This window comes from Puma concolor, chromosome C1, assembly GCF_028749965.1.
Source record: "Puma concolor isolate L17-30 chromosome C1, mPumCon1.1.hap2, whole genome shotgun sequence".
Taxonomy (NCBI): Eukaryota; Metazoa; Chordata; class Mammalia; order Carnivora; family Felidae; genus Puma; species Puma concolor.
Genome location: NC_141674.1, coordinates 130,623,664 through 130,645,391, shown reverse-complemented (window position 1 = coordinate 130,645,391; position 21,728 = coordinate 130,623,664). Strand labels below are relative to the sequence as shown.

General features: G+C 36.1%; 1 long non-coding RNA gene across 1 annotated transcript in view; it reads left to right on the top strand.

Moving 5' to 3' along the window:
• LOC147578442 (uncharacterized) overlaps window positions 1-21,728 on the top strand; it is a 317,690-nt gene that overhangs the window by 87,181 nt on the left and 208,781 nt on the right. The window lies entirely within an intron of this gene.

The window sequence follows — 21,728 nt, the reverse complement described above, 5'->3', positions numbered from 1 at the left end:
TCTAGTCTCTAGGTTCAACCATCAAAAAATATGATGCGATAACTGCTATCTTGTCACTTGAAAGATGTTGTTTTAGATTCAATGTAATTCTAAAGAGAGAGAATTGTGAGAGAGGAGAAAGAAGCCCAGCTATGGGATCTTCTCAACATCTCAGCAAAAAATAATGCTCCCTACCCAACCCAGCATGGAGGTTTGCCATCAAAGACAGTTAGATGATCTCACTATCAACTTATCTTGGCCCAAGAAGGGACATGCCTACATGAGCAGGGCTAACTGTTGCTTAATCAGGGATGAAAGATGCTTCAAAAAAAAAAAAAAAGATTCTATGGTCATATAAGCTTGACAAATGCTGTAAACTCTATCTCCCTCTTATAGACTCTACATGCACATAAGCATCTTAAAGAATACCCATAAGTTCCCAGACATAAGTGACCTCCAGACTTTTGTTTTTCATAACATTCCTTAACACTTTGTGGAAAGAACATCCTATGGAACACACACATTAGGAAATACTATTCTATGCCAAAGACACTTGAGTGTAGGGGCCAGGGACTCGCAATTTACTATCAGTCTAATTTCTCCAAGTTCAATGCTACATCTTTGCCAAGTTTTCTAAATACAACTACTTAGAATTTTAGAGAGGAAAGATATCATCTTGTTTACCCTTGCATTACAAATAAGAAAATGGAATTGTGGACAGCCTCATAGTGGGCTTGCTTAGTGCTAACAAGCCTGGCACATTAAGGAGCTGTGTTGCTTGGCTACCAGTCTCACCATGTTCTACTGTATCAGGAAATTTATGCTCTCCCTCTCCCAACTTTGGGAAGCCATGTTCTTGAACTGTCTCGTCACTTTATGCACTTCAGCCCTGTGTCAACTTATTAATGCTCTAAACTTTCACAATTCTAACTTGAGTATGAGGAATCTTTGCTTTGTTTGCATATTTGTTTCTTAAACTCTGCAATGATTTTTCTTCTCCAATCAAATATTAGTTTCTGAAAGGACATTTCTGAAAGGACATTCAACTCTTTATCTTAAATATTCTGATGGAAACATCTAAAGATTTCCTAAATAGTGTCTGCTAACAATTCACTTAGAAAACAGAAAAAAGGGGTGCCTGTGTAGCTCAGTTCGTTAAGCACCTGATTTTGGCTCAGGTCATGATCTCACAGTTCATGGGATAGAGCCCTGCATCAGCCTCTGTGCTGAGAGCTCAGAGACTGGAGCCTCCTTTGGATTCTGTGTCTCCCCCTCACTCTGCCCCTCCCCTAGCTCACGCTGTATCTCTCTATCTCTAATAAAAAAACATTAAAAAAAGGAAATAGAAAAAATTTCATTAGAAGACGGGAAAATAACAAATACTAATAAGCAATATACTTATAAAAGCTAATAATCCAATTAGTAACCAAAGAAAGGCAAAATACAACCAAATGAGATACTGTATTTTCATAAAATTTGTCGAAAATACTTTTAAGTTACCCAAAATTGTCAAGAGTGAGGACAAAGAGTGAGAAAAAGAGTGAGACTTCCATATTTCTCCTAGGAATTATGTAGTTTGGACAAATACATTTGTATGGAAATTTGGAACCTGTCTGAAACCTTAAAACCTTGCCTGATGTGTTTTAGACTTATTCTCTTGATGCATAAAACTCATATTTGATTATCTACCCAATGCAGTGTGGACAAATAGTATTATAAAGATATTCGTCAGGATATTTTTAATGGGGTACATTGGAAAATAGCTAAACGGCAAAAAAAATAATATTGGCTAAATAAATTATTGCATGACCAATATAATGATACATGGCCATTAAAGTCACATTTATATAATTTATTTGCATGGAAAGATGTTCATAATACATTACTGACTGAAAAAAAAAGTATGGTTCAAAAGTATATATCCTATGACCCCATTTTTTGTTAAAATATATAAATATATTCTAGCCATACTTAGCTTATAGGCAATATTTAAATAACATTGAATAAATGAATAGGAAAAAACCTGGAAATATATATAGCAAAATAACACCGATTAGTGGCATTGCAGTTCATTTTTTTCTTTTTGTTTATATTTCTTTCATACAATAAACCCATATAAACTTTGTAGTAAGAAAAATATTTTTTATAATAAAAACACAGCTGTTCAGTTAATATCATTTCCTAGCAAAGCAATAATCACTATTTAACCCATTTTGTCTGAGGTGCTTCTAATAATATTTAAATGAAGATATTCATATCTCATTCCCTGTTTCCTCAGGGCTACAGTGGAGTTCTACCCTACCAGGCCTCCACTGTCAGCCATGCATGTATTATATGAATATCATTTTTAAGTTCTATGTTCAGAATTTTCTGAATGCCTGAAGAATAACTGCCCACCCACAAACCTCACTGTGCTCCACTTGGCAAAGCTCTCTTGTCACGTACTGTATTTTCCAGGAACACGTTTTATATAGAAAAATGGCCCCCAAGGAGCAACTGAAGCGTGTGTGGAGGCACTTAGAATTGACATATTGTGGAATGATCGAGAATTTATTTGGATAAATAGCCTGTAATATAGTCAGCGACTTCCTATAATTCTGAAGTCAATGAGGCCCTCAGTGGTTTTATTTCCCTCACTTTCAAGACACTGGGATTTGCACAGACTATGGATTTATTCATTAAATTCTGAGTGTAAGAACTTGTCATCACCATCTTATTTTGGGACAACTGAGCATGGTTCCTCTTGGTAAATAATGTGAACACAAAATAAACAGTACAATCTATCTTTGTTCCAGCCTTCCCTGTGAGCAACTGTAAGTTGCTGTTGTATTAAAGTAAAATTCTCCTCATAAAGTAGTGAAACGCCTGGGTTGTGGTGTTCCACTGTGGGATGCTTTAATGTCAGAGGCTCTTGCCAACACATTCCAAAAACTCCTATGCTGTGTGATACAGGAAAAGAAGCACAAAATTCCTTCCAGCGTATGAACACTTTACCTAGAGAATATTGATTTTGATAATCGATCACTTTTTAAAATCTTGATCAACTAGCTTGACTTCTTGGAGTCCCATTCTTTCCATCTGTAAAAAGAGAAACTATCAGCAGCCACCTCATAGGGTGGGTGTGAGGAATAAGTGCAATAATGTTTGAAACATGCTTAAAAGTGAATAGCATGTATTAAGTGCTCAAAAATGTAAATTCCTTTTGTACCATCATCATCATCATTATGATTATTAGTCCAGGGAAGGGGATCTAGTTTTACTGTCATGGCTGTGTGTCAGTTGATATTTGCACTCTGGGTTAATGCTACAGAAAGAAACCTAAGGAAAAACAAAGGTAGTAAGAAGTGAGGAGAGAAGAGTGGGAAGAAGAAGACAGAAAGGGAAAGAGAAATATCAAGGCCATTGAAGTTGTCTCAGGCACTGGGATAGCTGACACCTGCCTTAAATGATGCAAAGGACAAAATTTGATTGGAGGGTATCATCCAGGTGAACATTAACCAGCTGTCTACATCAAGTTCTTTTAAGGTAAGAGGACACGTTCTTACTATGATTCCCACCTCTTCACCTGTGCAAGATAAGTTTTAATCATGTGGCTACTGTTCTAATGGCTCTACTTTATACTCTCCCATTTTCTTTGTTGTTGGTGGGTGGTGGATGATAATGATGATGATGATGATAGCAGTAGTAGCTCAGTTACTGAGCCTCTATGATGAGCCATACACCACATTTTACAGGTGAAGACATTAAGTCTTAGGTGGTAGAACCAGAAATCAGCTTCTGGGCTGTACCTCACAAGAGATATACATCAATGCATATATTTTCAATCCTAGGATCTTTCTCCAATACTACTGTCTCTATTTTCTTCCTTTCAGATTAAAAAAAAAAAAAACGGTTGGCTTTAGAGTATTCAGGATTCAGCAGATTGTTCTGTTGCCCATTGTATGAGAAAAGGGGCAGTAGGATTAGATTACCTTGACCTTAGAAAGTACACAGGTTCCTTACCAGGCATTCTTCATTTATGCTGGACATAAGTACCAGATTTCCTTGCTACCTCACTTTTCCAAATATCAGGTATTCAGTGAGAATTTTTACAATGAAGAAGCTCCCTACTGCCTCTATCAGGTCAATTTAACCAAAATTAATTTCTCTAAAACAAACACAATTAAAATCAGTTTGCCTAAGTGCATTTTTGGTTATAATAATTGTTAGTGAGTAATATTGATCATTTTAGCACATTTCTTTTTCAATATGAGATATGAAACACTATGGAAGCTCATTCGTGCCTTTTATTTATTTATTTTTTAATTTTTTTCAACTTTTTTTTAATTTATTTTTGGGACAGAGAGAGACAGAGCATGAACGGGGTAGGGGCAGAGAGAGAGGGAGACACAGAATCGGAAACAGGCTCCAGGCTCCGAGCCATCAGCCCAGAGCCTGACGCGGGGCTCGAACTCACAGACCGCGAGATCGTGACCTGGCTGAAGTCGGATGCTTAACCGACTGTGCCACCCAGGCGCCCCCATTCGTGCCTTTTAAAGTACTTTCTGTTTTTCTTATCCACCAAGGATCTTGCAAACAGGTTGAAAAGTATTTGCTTGATTATTTAAATGGTTATTTGCTTAGATCTTGAATATATCGCCTGGGAGAAAACTTATCCTGAAGGGAGAGGAAAAGTAGCATGATCCAGGACAAAAGCACTAGACATTGGAGGAAAGGACTGGCTGGTTTTCCACTTTGAAATCTAAATTATAAATCATTGCTTATTTAGTTATTGCCAGATAGAATTGTTCCAAAGGTCAGTCGGTCAAATAAGTATTTATTGATTAATGACTTGCTCAGTATGTAATTAGTGCTATAATTGGATATTCATAAAACTTGATAGCTGCTCCATTTCTTTTTCATCTTCGTATACCCAGAATCCACAATGGTGCCTGATTTAGGTACCTGATAAACAACTAATTGATGGGTAAGTTAGGGGGTGAACAAATGAATGAATAAATGACCTAGTGAATTTCTATTATATCCTGGTTGTGAAGGCAACACAAATGAGAAGTAATAGCAGTCTTAGAAGAGAGAGAATGTAATTCAGTATTGAATTATGTATATTGTGGTAGACTGAGTTAATATGTGGGTTCCATTTCTACAATGCTTTTGACTTGGTGAGTGACCATGCATGTTCCTAAAATAAGTGAAGCCTAACAGGTTTCTAAGATCTTTTCAAGTTGTAATATATTTTGATTGAATAGAAATGGATTCTGAAATAGCCCAAGATTTCTAATCAGAAGAAGCTAGTGGAGACTGGAATGATAGGGGAAGGCTTCAGTGAATAGTTAATATTTAACTTGGGTAGGATTTTGATTGGATGGAAGAATGAAAAGTAGTATTAGCTTCCTTCTATGTAGCAGATGCCAATACAAATATTATCTTTCAATCTTACAGTATCAAGAGGCTACTTAATCACCATTTCTATAGATTAAAAAAATGAGAGTGAGAATAGAGACCAATATCACCAGTTGAAGGAAGCCAGGATTGGAGGCAGGGCAGTCACATTCTAATGCCCTTGCCCTTCCCTGCACACTCCATTAAGGGGGCAGGTGAGGGCTTGTTATATAAGGAGTCCCTAGATCATTGGTACGCATATCTGCATTGCTTATGCAAATTAACTCTCTTGTCTAGAAAAGGTTCCTCACCAAAATGAAGTTTTGTCAAATTTTCCATCTGTGGTAGATAATGCTAGTTGCTTCTTCAATCTATTCCCCCTTTCTGTTTTACTGGAAGTAAATATTCAAGTTAATAATACATAACTCCCTAGATTCACTTCTAGCTAGGAGTGGCCATGTGACACATTTTTGGCCAATGTGCTGCAAGTGAAAATGTACTAGTTGGAAAGTCTATGAAAGCAGTTATTTCCCACAGGGATGAATTCACCTTGCATATTTTTGTGTGTGTGTGTTGAACTTCCAACCTCTTACTACATGAAATTCTGACACTGCCGAGAGGTAGAACAGACATTCTGTAGGCATGATGACAAAAGCCTCATGCTAAGAATTACAGTACAGAATGAATAGAAAACATTTGGGTTGTTAGTAATGTGGGGAAACCTGAACTCCCCATGTTACACAAGGAAACTAAGTAACTAGGGGTAAGGTTTCAATAGCTGGCAGCTAACTGATATACCAGGGGGAAGATAATATGTTCACTGAGTACAGATTTCTGGTTCTGTTCTTCAACTGCAACTCTGGGGATAGTGAAAAAAAAATCTTTAGGTAAATTGAAATGTATTATACCTTAACAGGAAAAAGAAGTGGTTGGGTCTTTGTATTAGTTTCCTAGTGCTGACCTAAGAAAAGTGCTTGCCCCCCTTCCCCACCCCACTTTCTCTTAAAAATAAATAAACTTTAAAAAAGAGAGAGAGAGAGAAAGAGAGAGATGGTCTCAGATGGTAAAAGGCACTAAAGGAGGGGTTTCTTTTATAAGAGCACTAATCCCATTCATGAAAGCTGCACCCTCATGACCTCCTTAAGGCCCTACCTCCAAATGCCCTCACCTTGGGCATTAAGTTTCAACGCATGAATTTGGGGTGAGTAGACACAAATATTCTGCTATAGCAGTCACCAACACTATCCTTTCCCTCTTCTTTTTGCTTTCAACATGGAAGTGATGCTAAGAAGTATGGGAGCCACCTTGAAACTAAGAGGGAGGGAAAAAATGCAGAGATGCTGATAGTGATATTGGTGAGCTATTGGCAACAACTACTTACTTCAATCTTTCTTATGTGAGGAAAGTAAACTTAATTAAGTCATTATAAATTGGCTTTTTGATGCTTTGACCTAGAACATTTCAAATTGAGATGGTAATCCAGCCAGAAAATATATGAACCCAGAAAACTGTAACATATAATTTGGGAAGGTTTATTATCTAAGTAAGCAATGGCTACAACAAAAATAAACACAGAAAAAATCCACAAATAAAACTTTGGGAGATACTAACCTGAGGAAGTGAATGGTGAGAAGGGGAAGGAAAAAGTCAGGGAGCAGGAGTTAAAATGGGACAAAAAGAAAGAAGGATAAGTATAAATGCAAAATAAAATGCAGAAACAAGTCTTTCCATAGTAGTATTTATAATAAATGTTTATTAGCCTAAGATTAACTCAGATTAGTAGGTGAATGCAACCTCCTCCCCCAGAGTCAGATTAATGGTTTTAATATCAGATAAACAGAATATAAGGCAAAAATAAATAAATAAATAAATAAATAAATAAATAAATAAATAAAGACAGACATTGAGGGCACTGATAATAGGAATAATAGGCATAATAATTATGAACATTTCTACAACTAATACTATATATTCAAAATAATAACTAGTCACTCTGTGAAGATAAGTAGATAATTTAACAGCTGTAATTAGAGATTTTAATAGACAAGTCTCAGAAACTGGTGAATCAAGCAGACCAAAAATATGCAACAAGGCAATTGAGCTTAAACAAATAGACATGTAGTAGTTTATAGACTCAAGTAGAAGATACAGAAAGACCAGATACAAAAATGGACCATTTGCCAGCCACAGAGAAAAATCTCAATATAGCCTAATTTATCAATACCAAGTAGACTCAGATCAAAATGCAATAAAATTAGAAATAAATAGCAAAGGAAAGCTCAAATGATCCTGTATGCCTGAATACTAAAAAACATTTTAACAAATGACTTTTGGGAAGAAATGATAAGAGACACTATGGAATTCTTAGAGCTAGCATACATACTATTTGATTATAGAGCAATGTTTACAGCATGAATCTACAACTTAAAAAGAAATGTATAGATTTAAATATATCACAAAATATGCAGAAGAGAAAACAAATGAGATTAACATTTAAATTAGGAAGCTACAAAAACTTCATGAGCATAAAGTCAAACATATAAGGACAGAAAGAATAATTACAAGGTCATACATTTAAAAAGTGGAGAACAACAAAATTCCCATAGAAATGCTAAAGAAAACAAAAAATCAATTCTTTGAGTATAGTAAGACATGAATTTCTGGTAATCCTGATCAAGAGAAGAGGACAGAAGATAAAAGTACTATAAAATGTATAAAAATGGAATTACTGCCTGCATAACAAAGAATAAAAATCATGAGGCTATAATAACTACCTCAAAAGATTTGAAAATCTTGATGAAATAAATAAATACCTATAAACACAGATTTTGCATGAAAAGAATTATAACACTTGAATATTCTAATGGCTCCCAAAGAAAATTTAAAAAAAGGTTCCCACTTCTTCATTCCCCTTCTTCTCCCTCAAAAGGCAACGGATCAGCAGTTTAAAAATGATTACTACAGAATTTTCAGGGCACAGAAATTCCCTACCATAAATAAGTCAATTTAAAACACAAATAAAGAAAGTTGGACAACTCATGATATGAAACTGGCTTGAGTTTTGACTTCCTCTCTGACTCTGGGTGGGCTCAGCCCCCCTGGGTAATAACAAAAGTAGAGAGAACAGCCTAAACTTCAGGTTATCTGGACTTCTTCCATCACACTTCTTCTCAGACTATTTTTTTTTCCATGCAGTGAAGCCAGTTAATCAAACAGCTAAGGTAACACTATGCAACTCCAGCACTATGCAGCTGACTCTGATTAGTGTCAGTGGAAGGACCAGCAATCATACAATATGCTACCTAATGTGTTCTAAAATACATAGATTAGCATTTACATTTTTTGTACAAAATTTTAAAGAATGCTGTTTTCATCATTTCCTCTTTTTACTCTACCAAGTTTCTAAGAACCTACTTTGGGATGTACCCAAAACCTTGGGAACATATTAGGCCAAGACTTCTAGGTCTTTCTATTATCATGTCAGTATAATATGGGGTTAGGTTTGGAGGCCTAGGCTCTCTTCTTTGCACCTATGCAGTCCTTTCTTTGTGATATGCTTTATACAAGTTGGTTTTCCAAGAAGGGTGTAGAAGTCTTTTATTATTATTGTTTTGTTATTATTATTATTTAAATTGAACATGTATAAGAGCTAGGTTTTCTCTTCTTGTCAGGATAAGAGTTGGTATTAAGCCAACCGTTTTTTTTTCACTGTCCCATATTTTTGAGTCTATTTTTTGTCAAATAATTTCTGTGACAGATTATTTTTACATAGATCTACTTGTTTTTAAAAAGCTATCAGACAGGGGCACTTGGGTCGCTTAGTTGGTTAAGTGCCCAACTCTTGATTTTGGCTCAGGTCATGATCTCACGGTATGTAAGTTTGAGCCCCACTGAGGTGACAGCATGGAACCTGCTTGGGATTCTCTGTCTTCCTCTCTCTCTGTTCCTCCCCTGTTCACATATGTGCTTGCTCTCTCTCTCTCTCTCTCTCTCAAAAATAAATAAATAAATATTTTTAAAAAAGCTATGAGATAATACTCTTATTATGACTTCAATAGTCTGATTTTTAAATTAGAAAAAAGATAAAGCATAAAAATTATAAGCTGGCTTTAAATAGAAGCAAAGATATAAAAATCCTTGAAAGTGTTTAACTAAAAAAACCTGACTTTATTTATTTACTTCTTTGGTATATGTGTATTTATTTAAATTATATCATGGTCTAGTAGAGTCCTTACTGGAGACTAATGGATGTTTTGACACAATATGCAATAATTCACCACATTTATGGCCCTTTGGAAAAAGAATCCCATAATTATTTCAATGAATACACCAGAAAACATATTAGTAAGGTAGGAATAGGAAGGAACTTCCTTAACATGATAAAGTTAATCTACCAAAAAAGGTAGAACAAGTATACAGTGTAGAGTGTTTACATGTATTTCCTTTAAGTTTATGAATAATACAAGTATATAAAATAGCACCACCATGTTCCCTATAATACTTTTGTAACTGAAAAAAAATAAACACAAAGTATGAAAAAATAGAAAAAAAAAAGAATCCAAATTGTCTATGGTTATTTCCAGATTATCTGCATATCAGACTGAAGAGGTATGGATCTGGATGTCTCTGGATACTAATTTTCTGTCGTTTTTTAGAAGAATATTTGATGGCCAAGCAGATCTGAATTAGCTCAATGAAGGAACAGGCTAATTCAGCTTGAGTTTCAGAGATTTTCTTTTTCTGAAAACACAACTACCTCTATCCAAACTTTCCTTTACTTACAGTGATATAACTGTTCCTTGTGACCTGTCCTAGAAATACATAGTGTTTTATAGGAGCAGGGTCCATTTCTTTTGTAACTTCAGCCTGGCACATGTAGTCCATCTTGGCACTGCCTAAATTATAGAATAGTGAGAGTTCATAGAAATGTGTGTTTTACTATTTTCCTACATGTAAGAGCTCCTCCCGCTCTGCAATTGTATCTGTACCATATGATACTAATATTCTGTCTATAATTCCTTGGCATATTACAAAATAAAAGTCACATACAAATCATTATAGCTATTAAGATAGTTTGGCAAGTTTTTAGACCCAAGATTACTGTACAAAACCAAAATCACTAACCAACAATTGAAAATAATGGATAATAAAATATTTCCAAGAATAACAAGAATCATATATATCTAGGATTAAGTTAACAAAGAAGACACAGACTTGTACAGAGGGAAAAAATGAATTTAGTAAAGAATATAAAAAAAAATTTCTAGGGGCGCCTGGGTGGCTCCATCGGTTGAGCGTTGGACTTTAGCTCAGGTCATGATATTGTGGCTTGTGAGTTTGAGCCCGCATGGGGCTCTGTGCTGACAGCTTAGAGCCTGGAGTCTGCTTCAGATTCTGTGTCTCCCTCTCTCTGCCCCTCCCCGGCTCACACTCTGTCTCTCTGTCTCTCTGTATTTCTCTCTCTCAAATAAATAAACATTAAAAATTCTACATAATGTGTAAAACTATTCATGGATTGAATGTAATTCAGTTAACTAGCCAAAATGGAATTTAAAAAAATGTATAATAGAAAGTATTTAGAAAATCCACAAATTTTGGAAAGTAAGTTGTGTCCTTGTAACTAACACGAGTCAAAAATAAATCAAAAGGAAAAACAGAAACTACTTTTAAATGAATAAAAACAAAACAAAAACATATCAAAATGTATGATATGCAGATAAACAAGGATCAGAAAGAAATTCATAATATTAAAGCCTTATATTAGAAAAGAAATACTAAGATAAATAATCCACAAAGTGGATTAAAAAGCACCCCCCCAAAATTTAAAAAATCAATTGTATTTCTAACTGCTAGCAATGAATGATATAAATGGAAATTAAAATAAATACCACTTGCAATGGCATCCAAAAATAAGAAATACCTTGGAGATAGGTCACCTTGGTGGCTCAGTTGGTTAAGCATCTGACTTTCAGGTCAGGTCATGATCTCACAGTTCCCGAGTTTGAGCCCTGCAATGGGCTCTGTGCTGACAGTTCAGAGCCTGGAGCCTGCTTCAGATTCTGTGTCTCCCTCTCTGTCTCTGCCCCTCCCACGCTCATACTCTGTCTCCCTCTCTCTCAAAAATAAATAAACGTAAAAAAAAATTAACAAAAAGAAATACCTTGGAGATATACTTAACAAAATATGTGAAGATTTATATCCTTAAAACCTCCAAATCCTGCTGAAAGAAATTTAAAACTATCTAAATATATGGAGAAATATGCTATCTTAATTCTGCCCCCTGCCCCACCAAAGATTTCCACCATCCAGTGTTATATGGATCATAATCCCTATAGTATTTCTTATTAAAATTAATAAGCAGTTTATAAAATTTATTTTAAATTCAAAGAAACTTTTATATGTAACACTTTTGAGAAAAAAATAAAAGAGCAAACCAGGAGGACTCATACCATTTGCTTTCAAAATTTATTATAAAGCTACAGTAATCAAAATAATTTGGTATTGGTGTATGGATAAACACATAGATCAATAAAATATAATTGAAAGTCCAGAAATAAATGAAATATACGGCCAGTTAACTTTCAACAAAAGTACCATGCTTATTCAATTGGAAGAAAAGTCTTTTTAAAAAGTTGTGTTAAGGGGCGCCTGGCTGGCGCAGTCGGTTAGGCGTCCGACTTCAGCCAGGTCACGATCTCGCGGTCGGTGAGTTCGAGCCCCGCGTCAGGCTCTGGGCTGATGGCTCAGAGCCTGGAGCCTGTTTCCGATTCTGTGTCTTCCTCTTTCTCTGCCCCTCCCCTGTTCATGCTCTGTCTCTCTCTGTCCCAAAAATAAATAAACGCTGAAAAAAAAAAAATTTTTAAAAATAAAAAATAAAAAAAAAAATAAAAAGTTGTGTTAAAAAAAATCTAGATATGATATAGAAAAAAGGAAACTTTGATTTTTACTTCCTGCCACAAGCAAGAATTAACTCATGATGGATCATATATCTAAATCTAAAACTTAAAGCTCTAAAACTTCTAGAAAATAGGAGAAAAACATGTAAGACCTTACTTTAGGCAAAGATTTCTTAGCTAGAAAACAAAAACTGTAGTTAAAAAAAAATGATAAATTAGAATTCATCAAAATTAAAATGGCCTGTTCTTCCAAAGGCACAGTTAAGAAATTGAAAAGGCAGGCCATAGACTGAGGAAAATATTATAACCAGAAAGTCTTACAACCAGAATGTAAAGAACTCTAAAAATTCAATAATAGGTGACTTAGCTTAAAACATTGTACTTGTTGGGATGAGCACTGGATGTTATATGTATGAATCTACCCCTGAAACTATTATTACACCATATGTTAACTAACTTGGATTTAAATAAAAAAAAAATAAAACATTGTTAAAAGATCTGAAAAAAATACTTTCAAAACACACACAGTCAATATACATATGAAAACATGTTCCACATGATTTCTTTTTAAGTTTATTTTTTATTTTTAAAAATTTACATCCAAATTAGTTAGCATATAGTGAAACAATGATTTCGGGAGTAGATGCCTTAATGCCCCTTACCCATTTAGCCCATCCCCCCTCCCACAACCCCTCCAGCAACCCTCAGTTTGTTCTCCATATTTATGAGTCTCTTCTGTTTTGTCCCCATTCCCTGTTTTTATATTATTTTTGTTTCCCTTCCCTTATGTTCATCTGTTTTGTCTCTTAAAGTCCTCATATGAGTGAAGTCATATGTTTTTTGTCTTTCTCTGACTAGTTTCAGTTCTCATGATACCCTCCAGTTCCATCCACTTAGTTGCTAATGGCAAGATTTCATTCTTTTTGATTGCCGAGTAATGCTCCATTGTATATATATATACCACATCTTCTTTTTCCATTCATCCATAGATGGACATTTGGGCTCTTTCCATACTTTGGCTATTGTGGATAGTGCTGCTATAAACATGGGGGTGCTTGTGTCCCTTCGAAACAGCATACCTGTATCCCTTGGATAAATACCTGGTAGTGCAATTGCTGGGTCATAGAGTAGTTCTATTTTTAATTTTTTGAGGAACCTCCATCCTGTTTTCCAGAGTGGCTGCACCAGCTTGCATTCCCACCAGCAATGCAAAAGAGATCCTCTTTATCCTCATCCTCACCAACATTGGTTGTTGCCTGAGTTGTTAATGTTAGCCATTCTGACAGGTGTAAGGTGGTATTGATTTGTATTTCCCTGATGATGAGTGATGTTGAGCATTTTTTCATGTGTCAGTTGGCCATCTGGATGTCTTCCTTGGAGAAGTGTCTATTTATGTCTTTTGCCCATGTCTTCACTGGATTATTTGTTTTTTGGGTGTTGAGTTTGATAAGTTCTTTATAGATTTTGGATACTAACCCTTTATCTGATATGTTGTTTGCAAATAAGTTCTCCCATTCTGTCGGTTGCGTTTTAGTTTTGCTGATGGTTTCCTTCGCTGTGCAGAAGCTTTTTATTTTGATGAGGTCCCAGTAGTTCATTTTTGCTTTTGTTTCCCTTGTCTCCAGAGACGTGTGGAGTAAGAATTTGCTGCGGCCAGGATCAAAGAGGTTTTTGCCTGCTTTCGTCTCGAGGATTTTGGTGGCTTCCTGTCTTACACTGAGGTCTTTCATCCATGTTGAGTTTATTTTTGTGTATGGTGTAGGAAAGTGGTCCAGGTTCATTCTTCTGCATGTCACTGTCCAGTTTTCCCAGCACCACCTGCTGAAGAGACTGTCTTTATTCCATTGGATATTCTTTCCTGCTTTGTCAAAGATTATTTGGCCATACATTTCTGTGTCCATTTCTGGGTTCTATTCAGTTCCATTCATCTGAGTGTCTGTTTTTGTGCCAGTACCATACTGTCTTGATGATTACAGCTTTGTAGTACAGCTTGAAGTCTGGGATTGCAATACTTTCTGCTTTGATTTTCTTTTTCAAGATTGCTTTGGCTATTCGGGGTCTTTTCTGGTTCCATACAAATTTTAGGATTATTGGTTCTAGCTCTGTGAAGAATACTGGTGTTATTTTGATAGGGATTGCACTGAATATGTAGATTGCTTTGGGTAGTATCGACATTTTAACAGTATTTGTTCTTCCTATCCAGGAGAATGGAATCTTTTTCCACTTTTTTTGTGTCTTCTTCAATTTCTTTCATAAGCTGTCTATAGTTTTCAGTGTGTAGATTTTTCACCTCTTTGGTTAGATTTATTCCTAGGTATTTTATGGTTTCTGGTGCAACTGTAAATGGGATCGATTCCTTGATTTCTCTTTCTGTCGCTTCATTGTTGGTGTATAGGAATGCAACCGATTTCTGTGCATGGATATTATATCCTGCAACTTTGCTGAATTCATGGATCAGTTCTAGCAGTTTTTTTGGTGGAATCTTTTGGGTTTTCCATATAGAGTATCATGTCATCTGTGAAGAGTGAAAGCTTGACCTCCTCCTGGCAGATTTGGATGCCTTTTATTTCTTTGTGTTGTCTGATTGCAGAGGCTAAGACTTCCAATACTATGTTGAATGGCAGTGGCGAGAGTGGACATCGCTGTCTTGTTCCTGACCTTAGGGGGAAAGCTCTCAGTTTTTCCCCATTGAGGATGCTGTTAGTGTTGGGTATTTCATATATGGCTTTTATGATCTTGAGGTGTGATCCTTCTATCCCTACTTTCTTGAGGGTTTTTATCAAGAAAGGATGCTGTATTTTGTCAAATGCTTTATCTGCATCTATTGAGAGGATCATATAGCTCTTGTCCTTTCTTTTATTGATGTGATGAATCCCCACATGATTGATCCTTAGGAAAATGCAAGTTAAAACCACAGTGAAGTATATTGCATACCTACTAGAGTGGCTAAAGTTAAAAATACTCACAATATCAAGTGCTGTCAAAAATGTCTAGCAGCTGGAACATTGATGCATTACTGTTTAGAATGTGAAATGATACTACTACTTTGGAAACTGGCAGATTCTTAAAAGGTCAAACATACGCTTACCATGTAACACAGAAAATCTACTTTCTAGGTATTTACTCAAGAGAAAGGAAAACCAAAGTCCACACAAAGACTTATTCACAATGCTCATGCAGCTTTATTTGTGGAAGAAAGCCAAATGTCCATCAAGAGGTAAACTGATAATCACCATGGCACATTCATTCAGTGGTATATTACTCAGAAATAAAAATGACAAACTATGGATACACACAACTTGGATGACTTCTAACAATACCCTGTGCAGAAGAAGCCAGATCACCATAGAGTATATAGAGTATGATTCCATTTATATGAAACACTCTCAAAGACAAATGTAATTTTAATGTCAGAAAGCATATCAGTGGCTGCCTGAGGCTTACTCTGAACCAACCCTGAAGCTACAACAGGGCACCAGAGATGTGCTGAACCAAAGCTGTTAGATTTCTATTTCTTTTCAGGCTGGTTCTCTCCTCACTTACACCTCTGTGTAATTCAGTGGGTCCCAACTATTGATCCATGAACTAGTGTGCCTTGAACAGAAAAAAAAGGAGATGGGTGGAAGGTTTTTCAAGGTGCTGCATTTATTCAAGTGTGCCTTGAACAGAAAAAAAAGGAGACGGGTGGAAGGTTTTTCAAGGTGCTGCATTTATTCAATTGCAAGTGACTATTCATTATTGTAAAATTATCTCCTTGTAATTTGGTGTTAAAATATCCATTTATTATATGCCATGGTGACAGTCAGTGAAGTTGAATTTTTAATTGCCCTTATTTGGCAAAATAGGTATTTGACAAGTCTGGTTATTAAAAAGAAGAGGAAAAAGAAGAATTGGAAGAAGAGAATGCAGTAGAATGTCATCTTGTTTCTTGAGGTAGGGAAAGATATCTATTTAAAAAAAAAATCCATAGAAGTGCAGGGATAAAAACAAGAACAGCAACCATGGAGAAACAAAATAACAAAACCAAACAGAAACTAGAGACTTTGATGACAATCAAAATAAAAGTTTTATGTTAAGACGCAAGAACATTTCTCATATGGAAATTATAACAATGAGAACTGTTTAATATTTAAAATCTTTTTTAAAACACATTTTATTTAGCAAAAAGAAGTAGCATCTATAAAAATGCGTATAGTTTTTGAAAGGACAATTCACATAAGTGGTTATGTAAATTGATTCTTAAACCCACTGCTAATTGACAGAAATGAATATTAAAGCAACAATAAATTACTGCTTTAAAATCACCAAATTAGCAGAAGTCACAAGGCAGGTAAGGAGCAGCTAGCAGGAATGTAAAATGCTCCAGCAATGCTGGAGAGATGCTGACCAGTACTTAGTGAGGTTAAGTATGTCTGGAGTGTATGGCCCAGCTCATGAAAATCACAGGGCGTGATGGAGGATTTTCACAGCAGTACTTCTTGTACTAGCAGGCAATTGTGGGCCACCTGAGGGAATGGCCAAGTAAAATGAGGTATATGCATAGGTAGGAACATAGTCATCGTCAATGAGCTAGATTTACATTACGCAGCTTGGAATGATCTCAAAAATAGTGGTGAATAAAAATAGCAAGAAACATGATACATAACAATATTGTTTGTGCAAATAAAAGCATATGTAAAACACTCTTGATTTGCAGGGATACAATATGTCTAAATAACCACTCGCTTGGATGAAGTGTGGAAAGGTGAGAAGAGTGATAAAAGGGAAAATGTAATAAAATAAGGATGAAATTCAATAAAACAAGAAGATGAACTTCACATTTTGATGATGAAAGTATGATGAATTGAAAAGTATGATTAATCTTATAGATGCTACATTTAAAAAATTAATCAAAGACACCACAATAAATTAGTACTCTAGGTTTCCTGTGGGAAGGAGAGAGGGTGAGCTTAATGACCAAAAGTAGCCCTAATGGTCAATCCAGCACTTTTGCAGATCACCACACAGTGCTGTGTATGTTTGTATATTGCTTATCATTAAAGTATGATTTTTCTAATTCTTCTTTAGCTAGTAAACTTCTGCAAGGCTGATTCCCTGGTTCTTCTTTATCCATGATGCTCAACATATCATGTTAAAAATGTTAGGCACTCAATAATATTTAGCTCTTTGGATTCATGGAACCAAAAATCTGGGAGTCTTGTGTCTTCTTTAGTGATTGCAATAGATATATTGCAATGCTAGGCCTGCTGTCATCCTTAAAAATAAATATTCTCTCTCCCTTATATGTTGTTGTAAATTTAGGTTTTTTGCTGGCAAGAGGGAATTTCCCATGCTGGGTATCTTGTGGCACTTCTGCTGCTTTATGTGTGTTTGGTGATACCCTTGAGCCCTAATAGGTAGTCTCACAGGAGTTTCATATTCTTTTTTGGGATATAAAAAAAATGTTTGTGGGCTTTTTCTCCTATAGAACCTCTCATCCCCTCTTCTCCCACCACACAACTGACTTCCATTTCTCGACTATGTTCTGGATGTTTTATTTCTGTTCTTCCTCTATGTGTTCCAGGGGTGGTCATTTGAGTAGTGGGGACCAGTGTAACAAAGAGGAAGTGGAAAATAAATTGACCACTGGTTAAAGAACTGTTTACAGATGGACTGTACATGAGGGCTTCATATCCTCTCCACCCTGAAATGCTGCTGCTTGTATTGTCAGGGCTTCCACTGGCCAGCAGCTAGACATATGCTCTATGCGGGATATTTCTGGGAATGAGGTTCTCTGGCTTACTGAAACCTCAGGAGTTAGTTGGTAATATGAACTCAAAATGTAATTTGGTTTTTGCTATCTAGAAATAAAGCAAGCATGATTAAAACTAGTATCACCAACCCCATCCTCACAAATATTTTGCCTTTATATTTTAGTCACTACTTAAAGAGAATGAAAAAAAGAAGGACATAAATGCCTTCCTTAGCAAGAAATATTGATCTCAGATTCTCCTATTTTTTCTCAGCTTCCACGTACAGGGAAATACCTGATAGCCACTAGAGACTCAGAAGTGGTGAAGATTGAGCAGAGAAATGTACAAAAGTATTAGTGTTGATGAGAAACGATCAGAAAAAAAAGACAATGCCATACCCTTAGAGAGAAAGTGAGATTCCTCACAACCACAGGTTGGGGACCAGTATTCATCTGATTCTTGTAGACCTAGTATCTGTGTATATAGGAGGAGCCCTGACATTCAGACCACATTGTCTCATACTTTTTAGCCAATTCATATGAGTGGGGTTCAGGCTTACCAATCCATTTTATGACCAAGTTCTCAATCTATTCCCTTAGGCTTGAAAATATGTTTGAATGTGATAACCCTTTTTTTCTCAGGGTTTGATCCCTGGCTTTTATATTTCATCCATTGTATGAATACTATGAACTGTAACATAGCTAACCCACCAGACTGTAACCCCCAGCACTTACTTTCCTCATGTCAGTGTTGACTAGGGTTTATCCTGGGTCCACTGTATCCCATGAACATTGCCAGTTTATCTGCCCTTCTCAAACACACACCCTTACTGGTGAATCAACCTCCATTCAGGTTAGCCTCCTACTTTCAATCCTTCAGTTGTCCTCCTCCTTTCATGCTTGCTGAATTATATCACAGGATTTGGATTTATCAGTTTATCAGGAAAAAAAAAAAAGACTTATAGCAGAAGACTTTGTCAGAGGTAGACATTGGGTATTTGATTATAATTTACTTAACTGAATTTGGTGAATGGCTAACAACATACAAATTGATCCTGTTTTGAGTCCAGAAGGTGTTTCATTCTTCTTAGTTTGTTTCAGAATCATGAGTTTCGTGGGTTTCTCTTAAGGACATGCACAATAATTTATAATAATTGAGTGCTTATGAAATGGATTTCATCAAACTCTCCAGTTGACATCAAGTGGTCAGATGAAGAGTTTATTCCAAAGGGAATCAGGTGTCAGTCTTTTACTACAGAGATGGGGCCTGTACAAGGGTTCTCATGGGTAGAGCTAATGACAGTGGCTATAGAGACCAAGGAGAGCTCAATGTCTTTTGAATAACTTGTCTTTAGTATTTTTCACATGATCAGTCAGAGTTCTCAATTATTCAAGTAACTAATCTCCATGAAGGAAATATCTTCTAAAAGATATTATGTAGTTTTATTTTTTTTAAGTTTATTTATTTATTTTGAGAGAGACAGAGACAGTGCGAGTAGGGGAGGGGCAGAGACAGAGAAGGAGAGAGAGAATCCCAAGCAGACTCTGTTCTGTCAGCTCAGAGCCTGATGCAGGGCTTGAACAGACAAAACTGTAAGACCGTGACCTGAGCCAAAACCAAGAGTCAGACGCTTAAATGACTGAGCCACACAGGTGCCCCTAAAACTTATGTAGTTTTAGTTGAAGCCTCAGTAACTTTTAAATTTTCTTTGATTAAAAAAATCTGATTACTGTGATGGACATTCTTTTTGAACAACTACTAGTGCAGTTTTAGGAACTGAAGAACAATCCAATGTCATAGTGACTTTGTAGTCTCTGTCCTCAAAGGACAACCACATTTGTGGGTAAGACAGTAAATGAATGAATACTTTATCAGTGTAATGTAGTAAGTGGTTACAGAACAATCTACAAATGTGATCCACAAGTTCCTCCAACCGTGCAAAGAAAATGTAAATTCCTTTTCTTTCTGTAACTTCATTTTCACTGCACTCCCATCTCACCAGGACAACTGGATATTCTAACCTCAGTTTTCAGGGATTCTCACACATCTTTCATTATGTCCTGTTCTGTGGCCTTGAAACTGGGTCCAAAGGCATACAGGCTACTTCCATGGACTATGTTAGTATATTCCTTGATATTTGGCCAACCTCCACTGCTTTTGAGCTATAGGCCACAGGAATCTTTGCTGAGGTTGCCAATGTTTGTCTATTCTAGAGGTTTTCTATGCTGACTGAAAAATATCAGTGCCTGACTTCCACTCCCACAGATACTAATTCAGTTAGTTTTTGGATAACATTCTGGGATAAGGGTTTTGTTTTTTTTTTTTTTTGTTTTTTGTTTTGTTTTGTTTTGTTTTTAAGTTCCCCAGGTGACTCTAACATGTCATTCAATTAAGAAGCACTGGCTTGGGGGCACCCATACCACTTCTATGTCGTTAGTGCTTCCAGGGCCAGCTGGAATGTCCCCTTTCTCCTTTCTTTCTACTCCAGCCTAGAGTAATCTTTCTTTTTTGTAGGGAAAAATATTTGGAGGCCTTCTTCTGGACCTTACAATTTAGTGGGCCCCATATCACAAGGACATACCTTGTGGTTGCATCTCTTATTTGGGACCTAGAGGATTGTGCTGGCCAACAGTGGCCTCTAAGCATCCACTCTTTTGACTAATGTCCTCAAGGCATCAGGAGATGCTTCTCCACATTTCTTTCCCTATGTCCTGGAAAGTAAACATAACTGTGTCCAAATGACAGTAATGGTTATACATTGTGCCACTGCTTAAGTCAGAGGCACTGCTCAGGTGTGCCTGGAGGATTTGAGCTGTGAAAGGGCATGGGTAAGAGAAAAAAAAAAAAAACTTTTGATTCTTTCTGTCAGACAGATAGATTGAAATGAATTCTTGTCTAATGAGGTAGTAAGTACCACTTCCTAGTAGTTTTGAATGACTGTTGTCTCACTTCTCTGTCTAACCCATGGTTCTGGAGAGTCTCAGGAAATTATTTTATATTTACAGAATTTGATATTTCATGGTGGCTGAGGGACATTCTGCAATATTAAACAGTTTATATTGCTCTTGAATTTGTTGAGTATGTAGATCTGTAAAAGTGTGATGCATCTCAACTTTTTACATTAGCAAGTAGGTGGAAGTTGACTAGACTTGTACATGGTTGAATTTTATAAAAATATTTAACGCATTTTAATCAAATTTTCAAAATTAGACTAAATAGTACTAAGAGATCATTTTTATTTAAACATTTACTCTTTGTTTGTGTCTTAGTCTGTTTGGGATGTTGTAACAAAATACCACAGACTGGGTGGCTTATAAACAACAGAAATTTATTGCTCAAAGTTGTGGAGGCTGGAAGTCTGAGACAGAGGGCCAGTGTGGTCAGGTGAGGGCTCTCTTCCAAATTGCAGACTTCTGGTTGTATTCTCACTTGGCAGAAGGGGCTAGGGAGCTCTGCGGAATCTTTTTTAAAAGAGCACTAAATCCATTCATGAGGTCCCTATCCTCACGATCTCATCATTCCCCAGAGGCCCTACCATATACTAATACCATCACCTTTGGGGGTAAGTATTTCAACATATGAATGGAGGGGAAGGACACAAACATTGAGATCATAGCAGTTTGTTATAATTTGTATTTATCTTATCTTATCTTATCTTATAGATAATTTTGAATATTTTAGAAAGAAATAACTTTTGAAAATATTTTTTATTATTTAATAGACTTTATTTTTTTAGAACAGA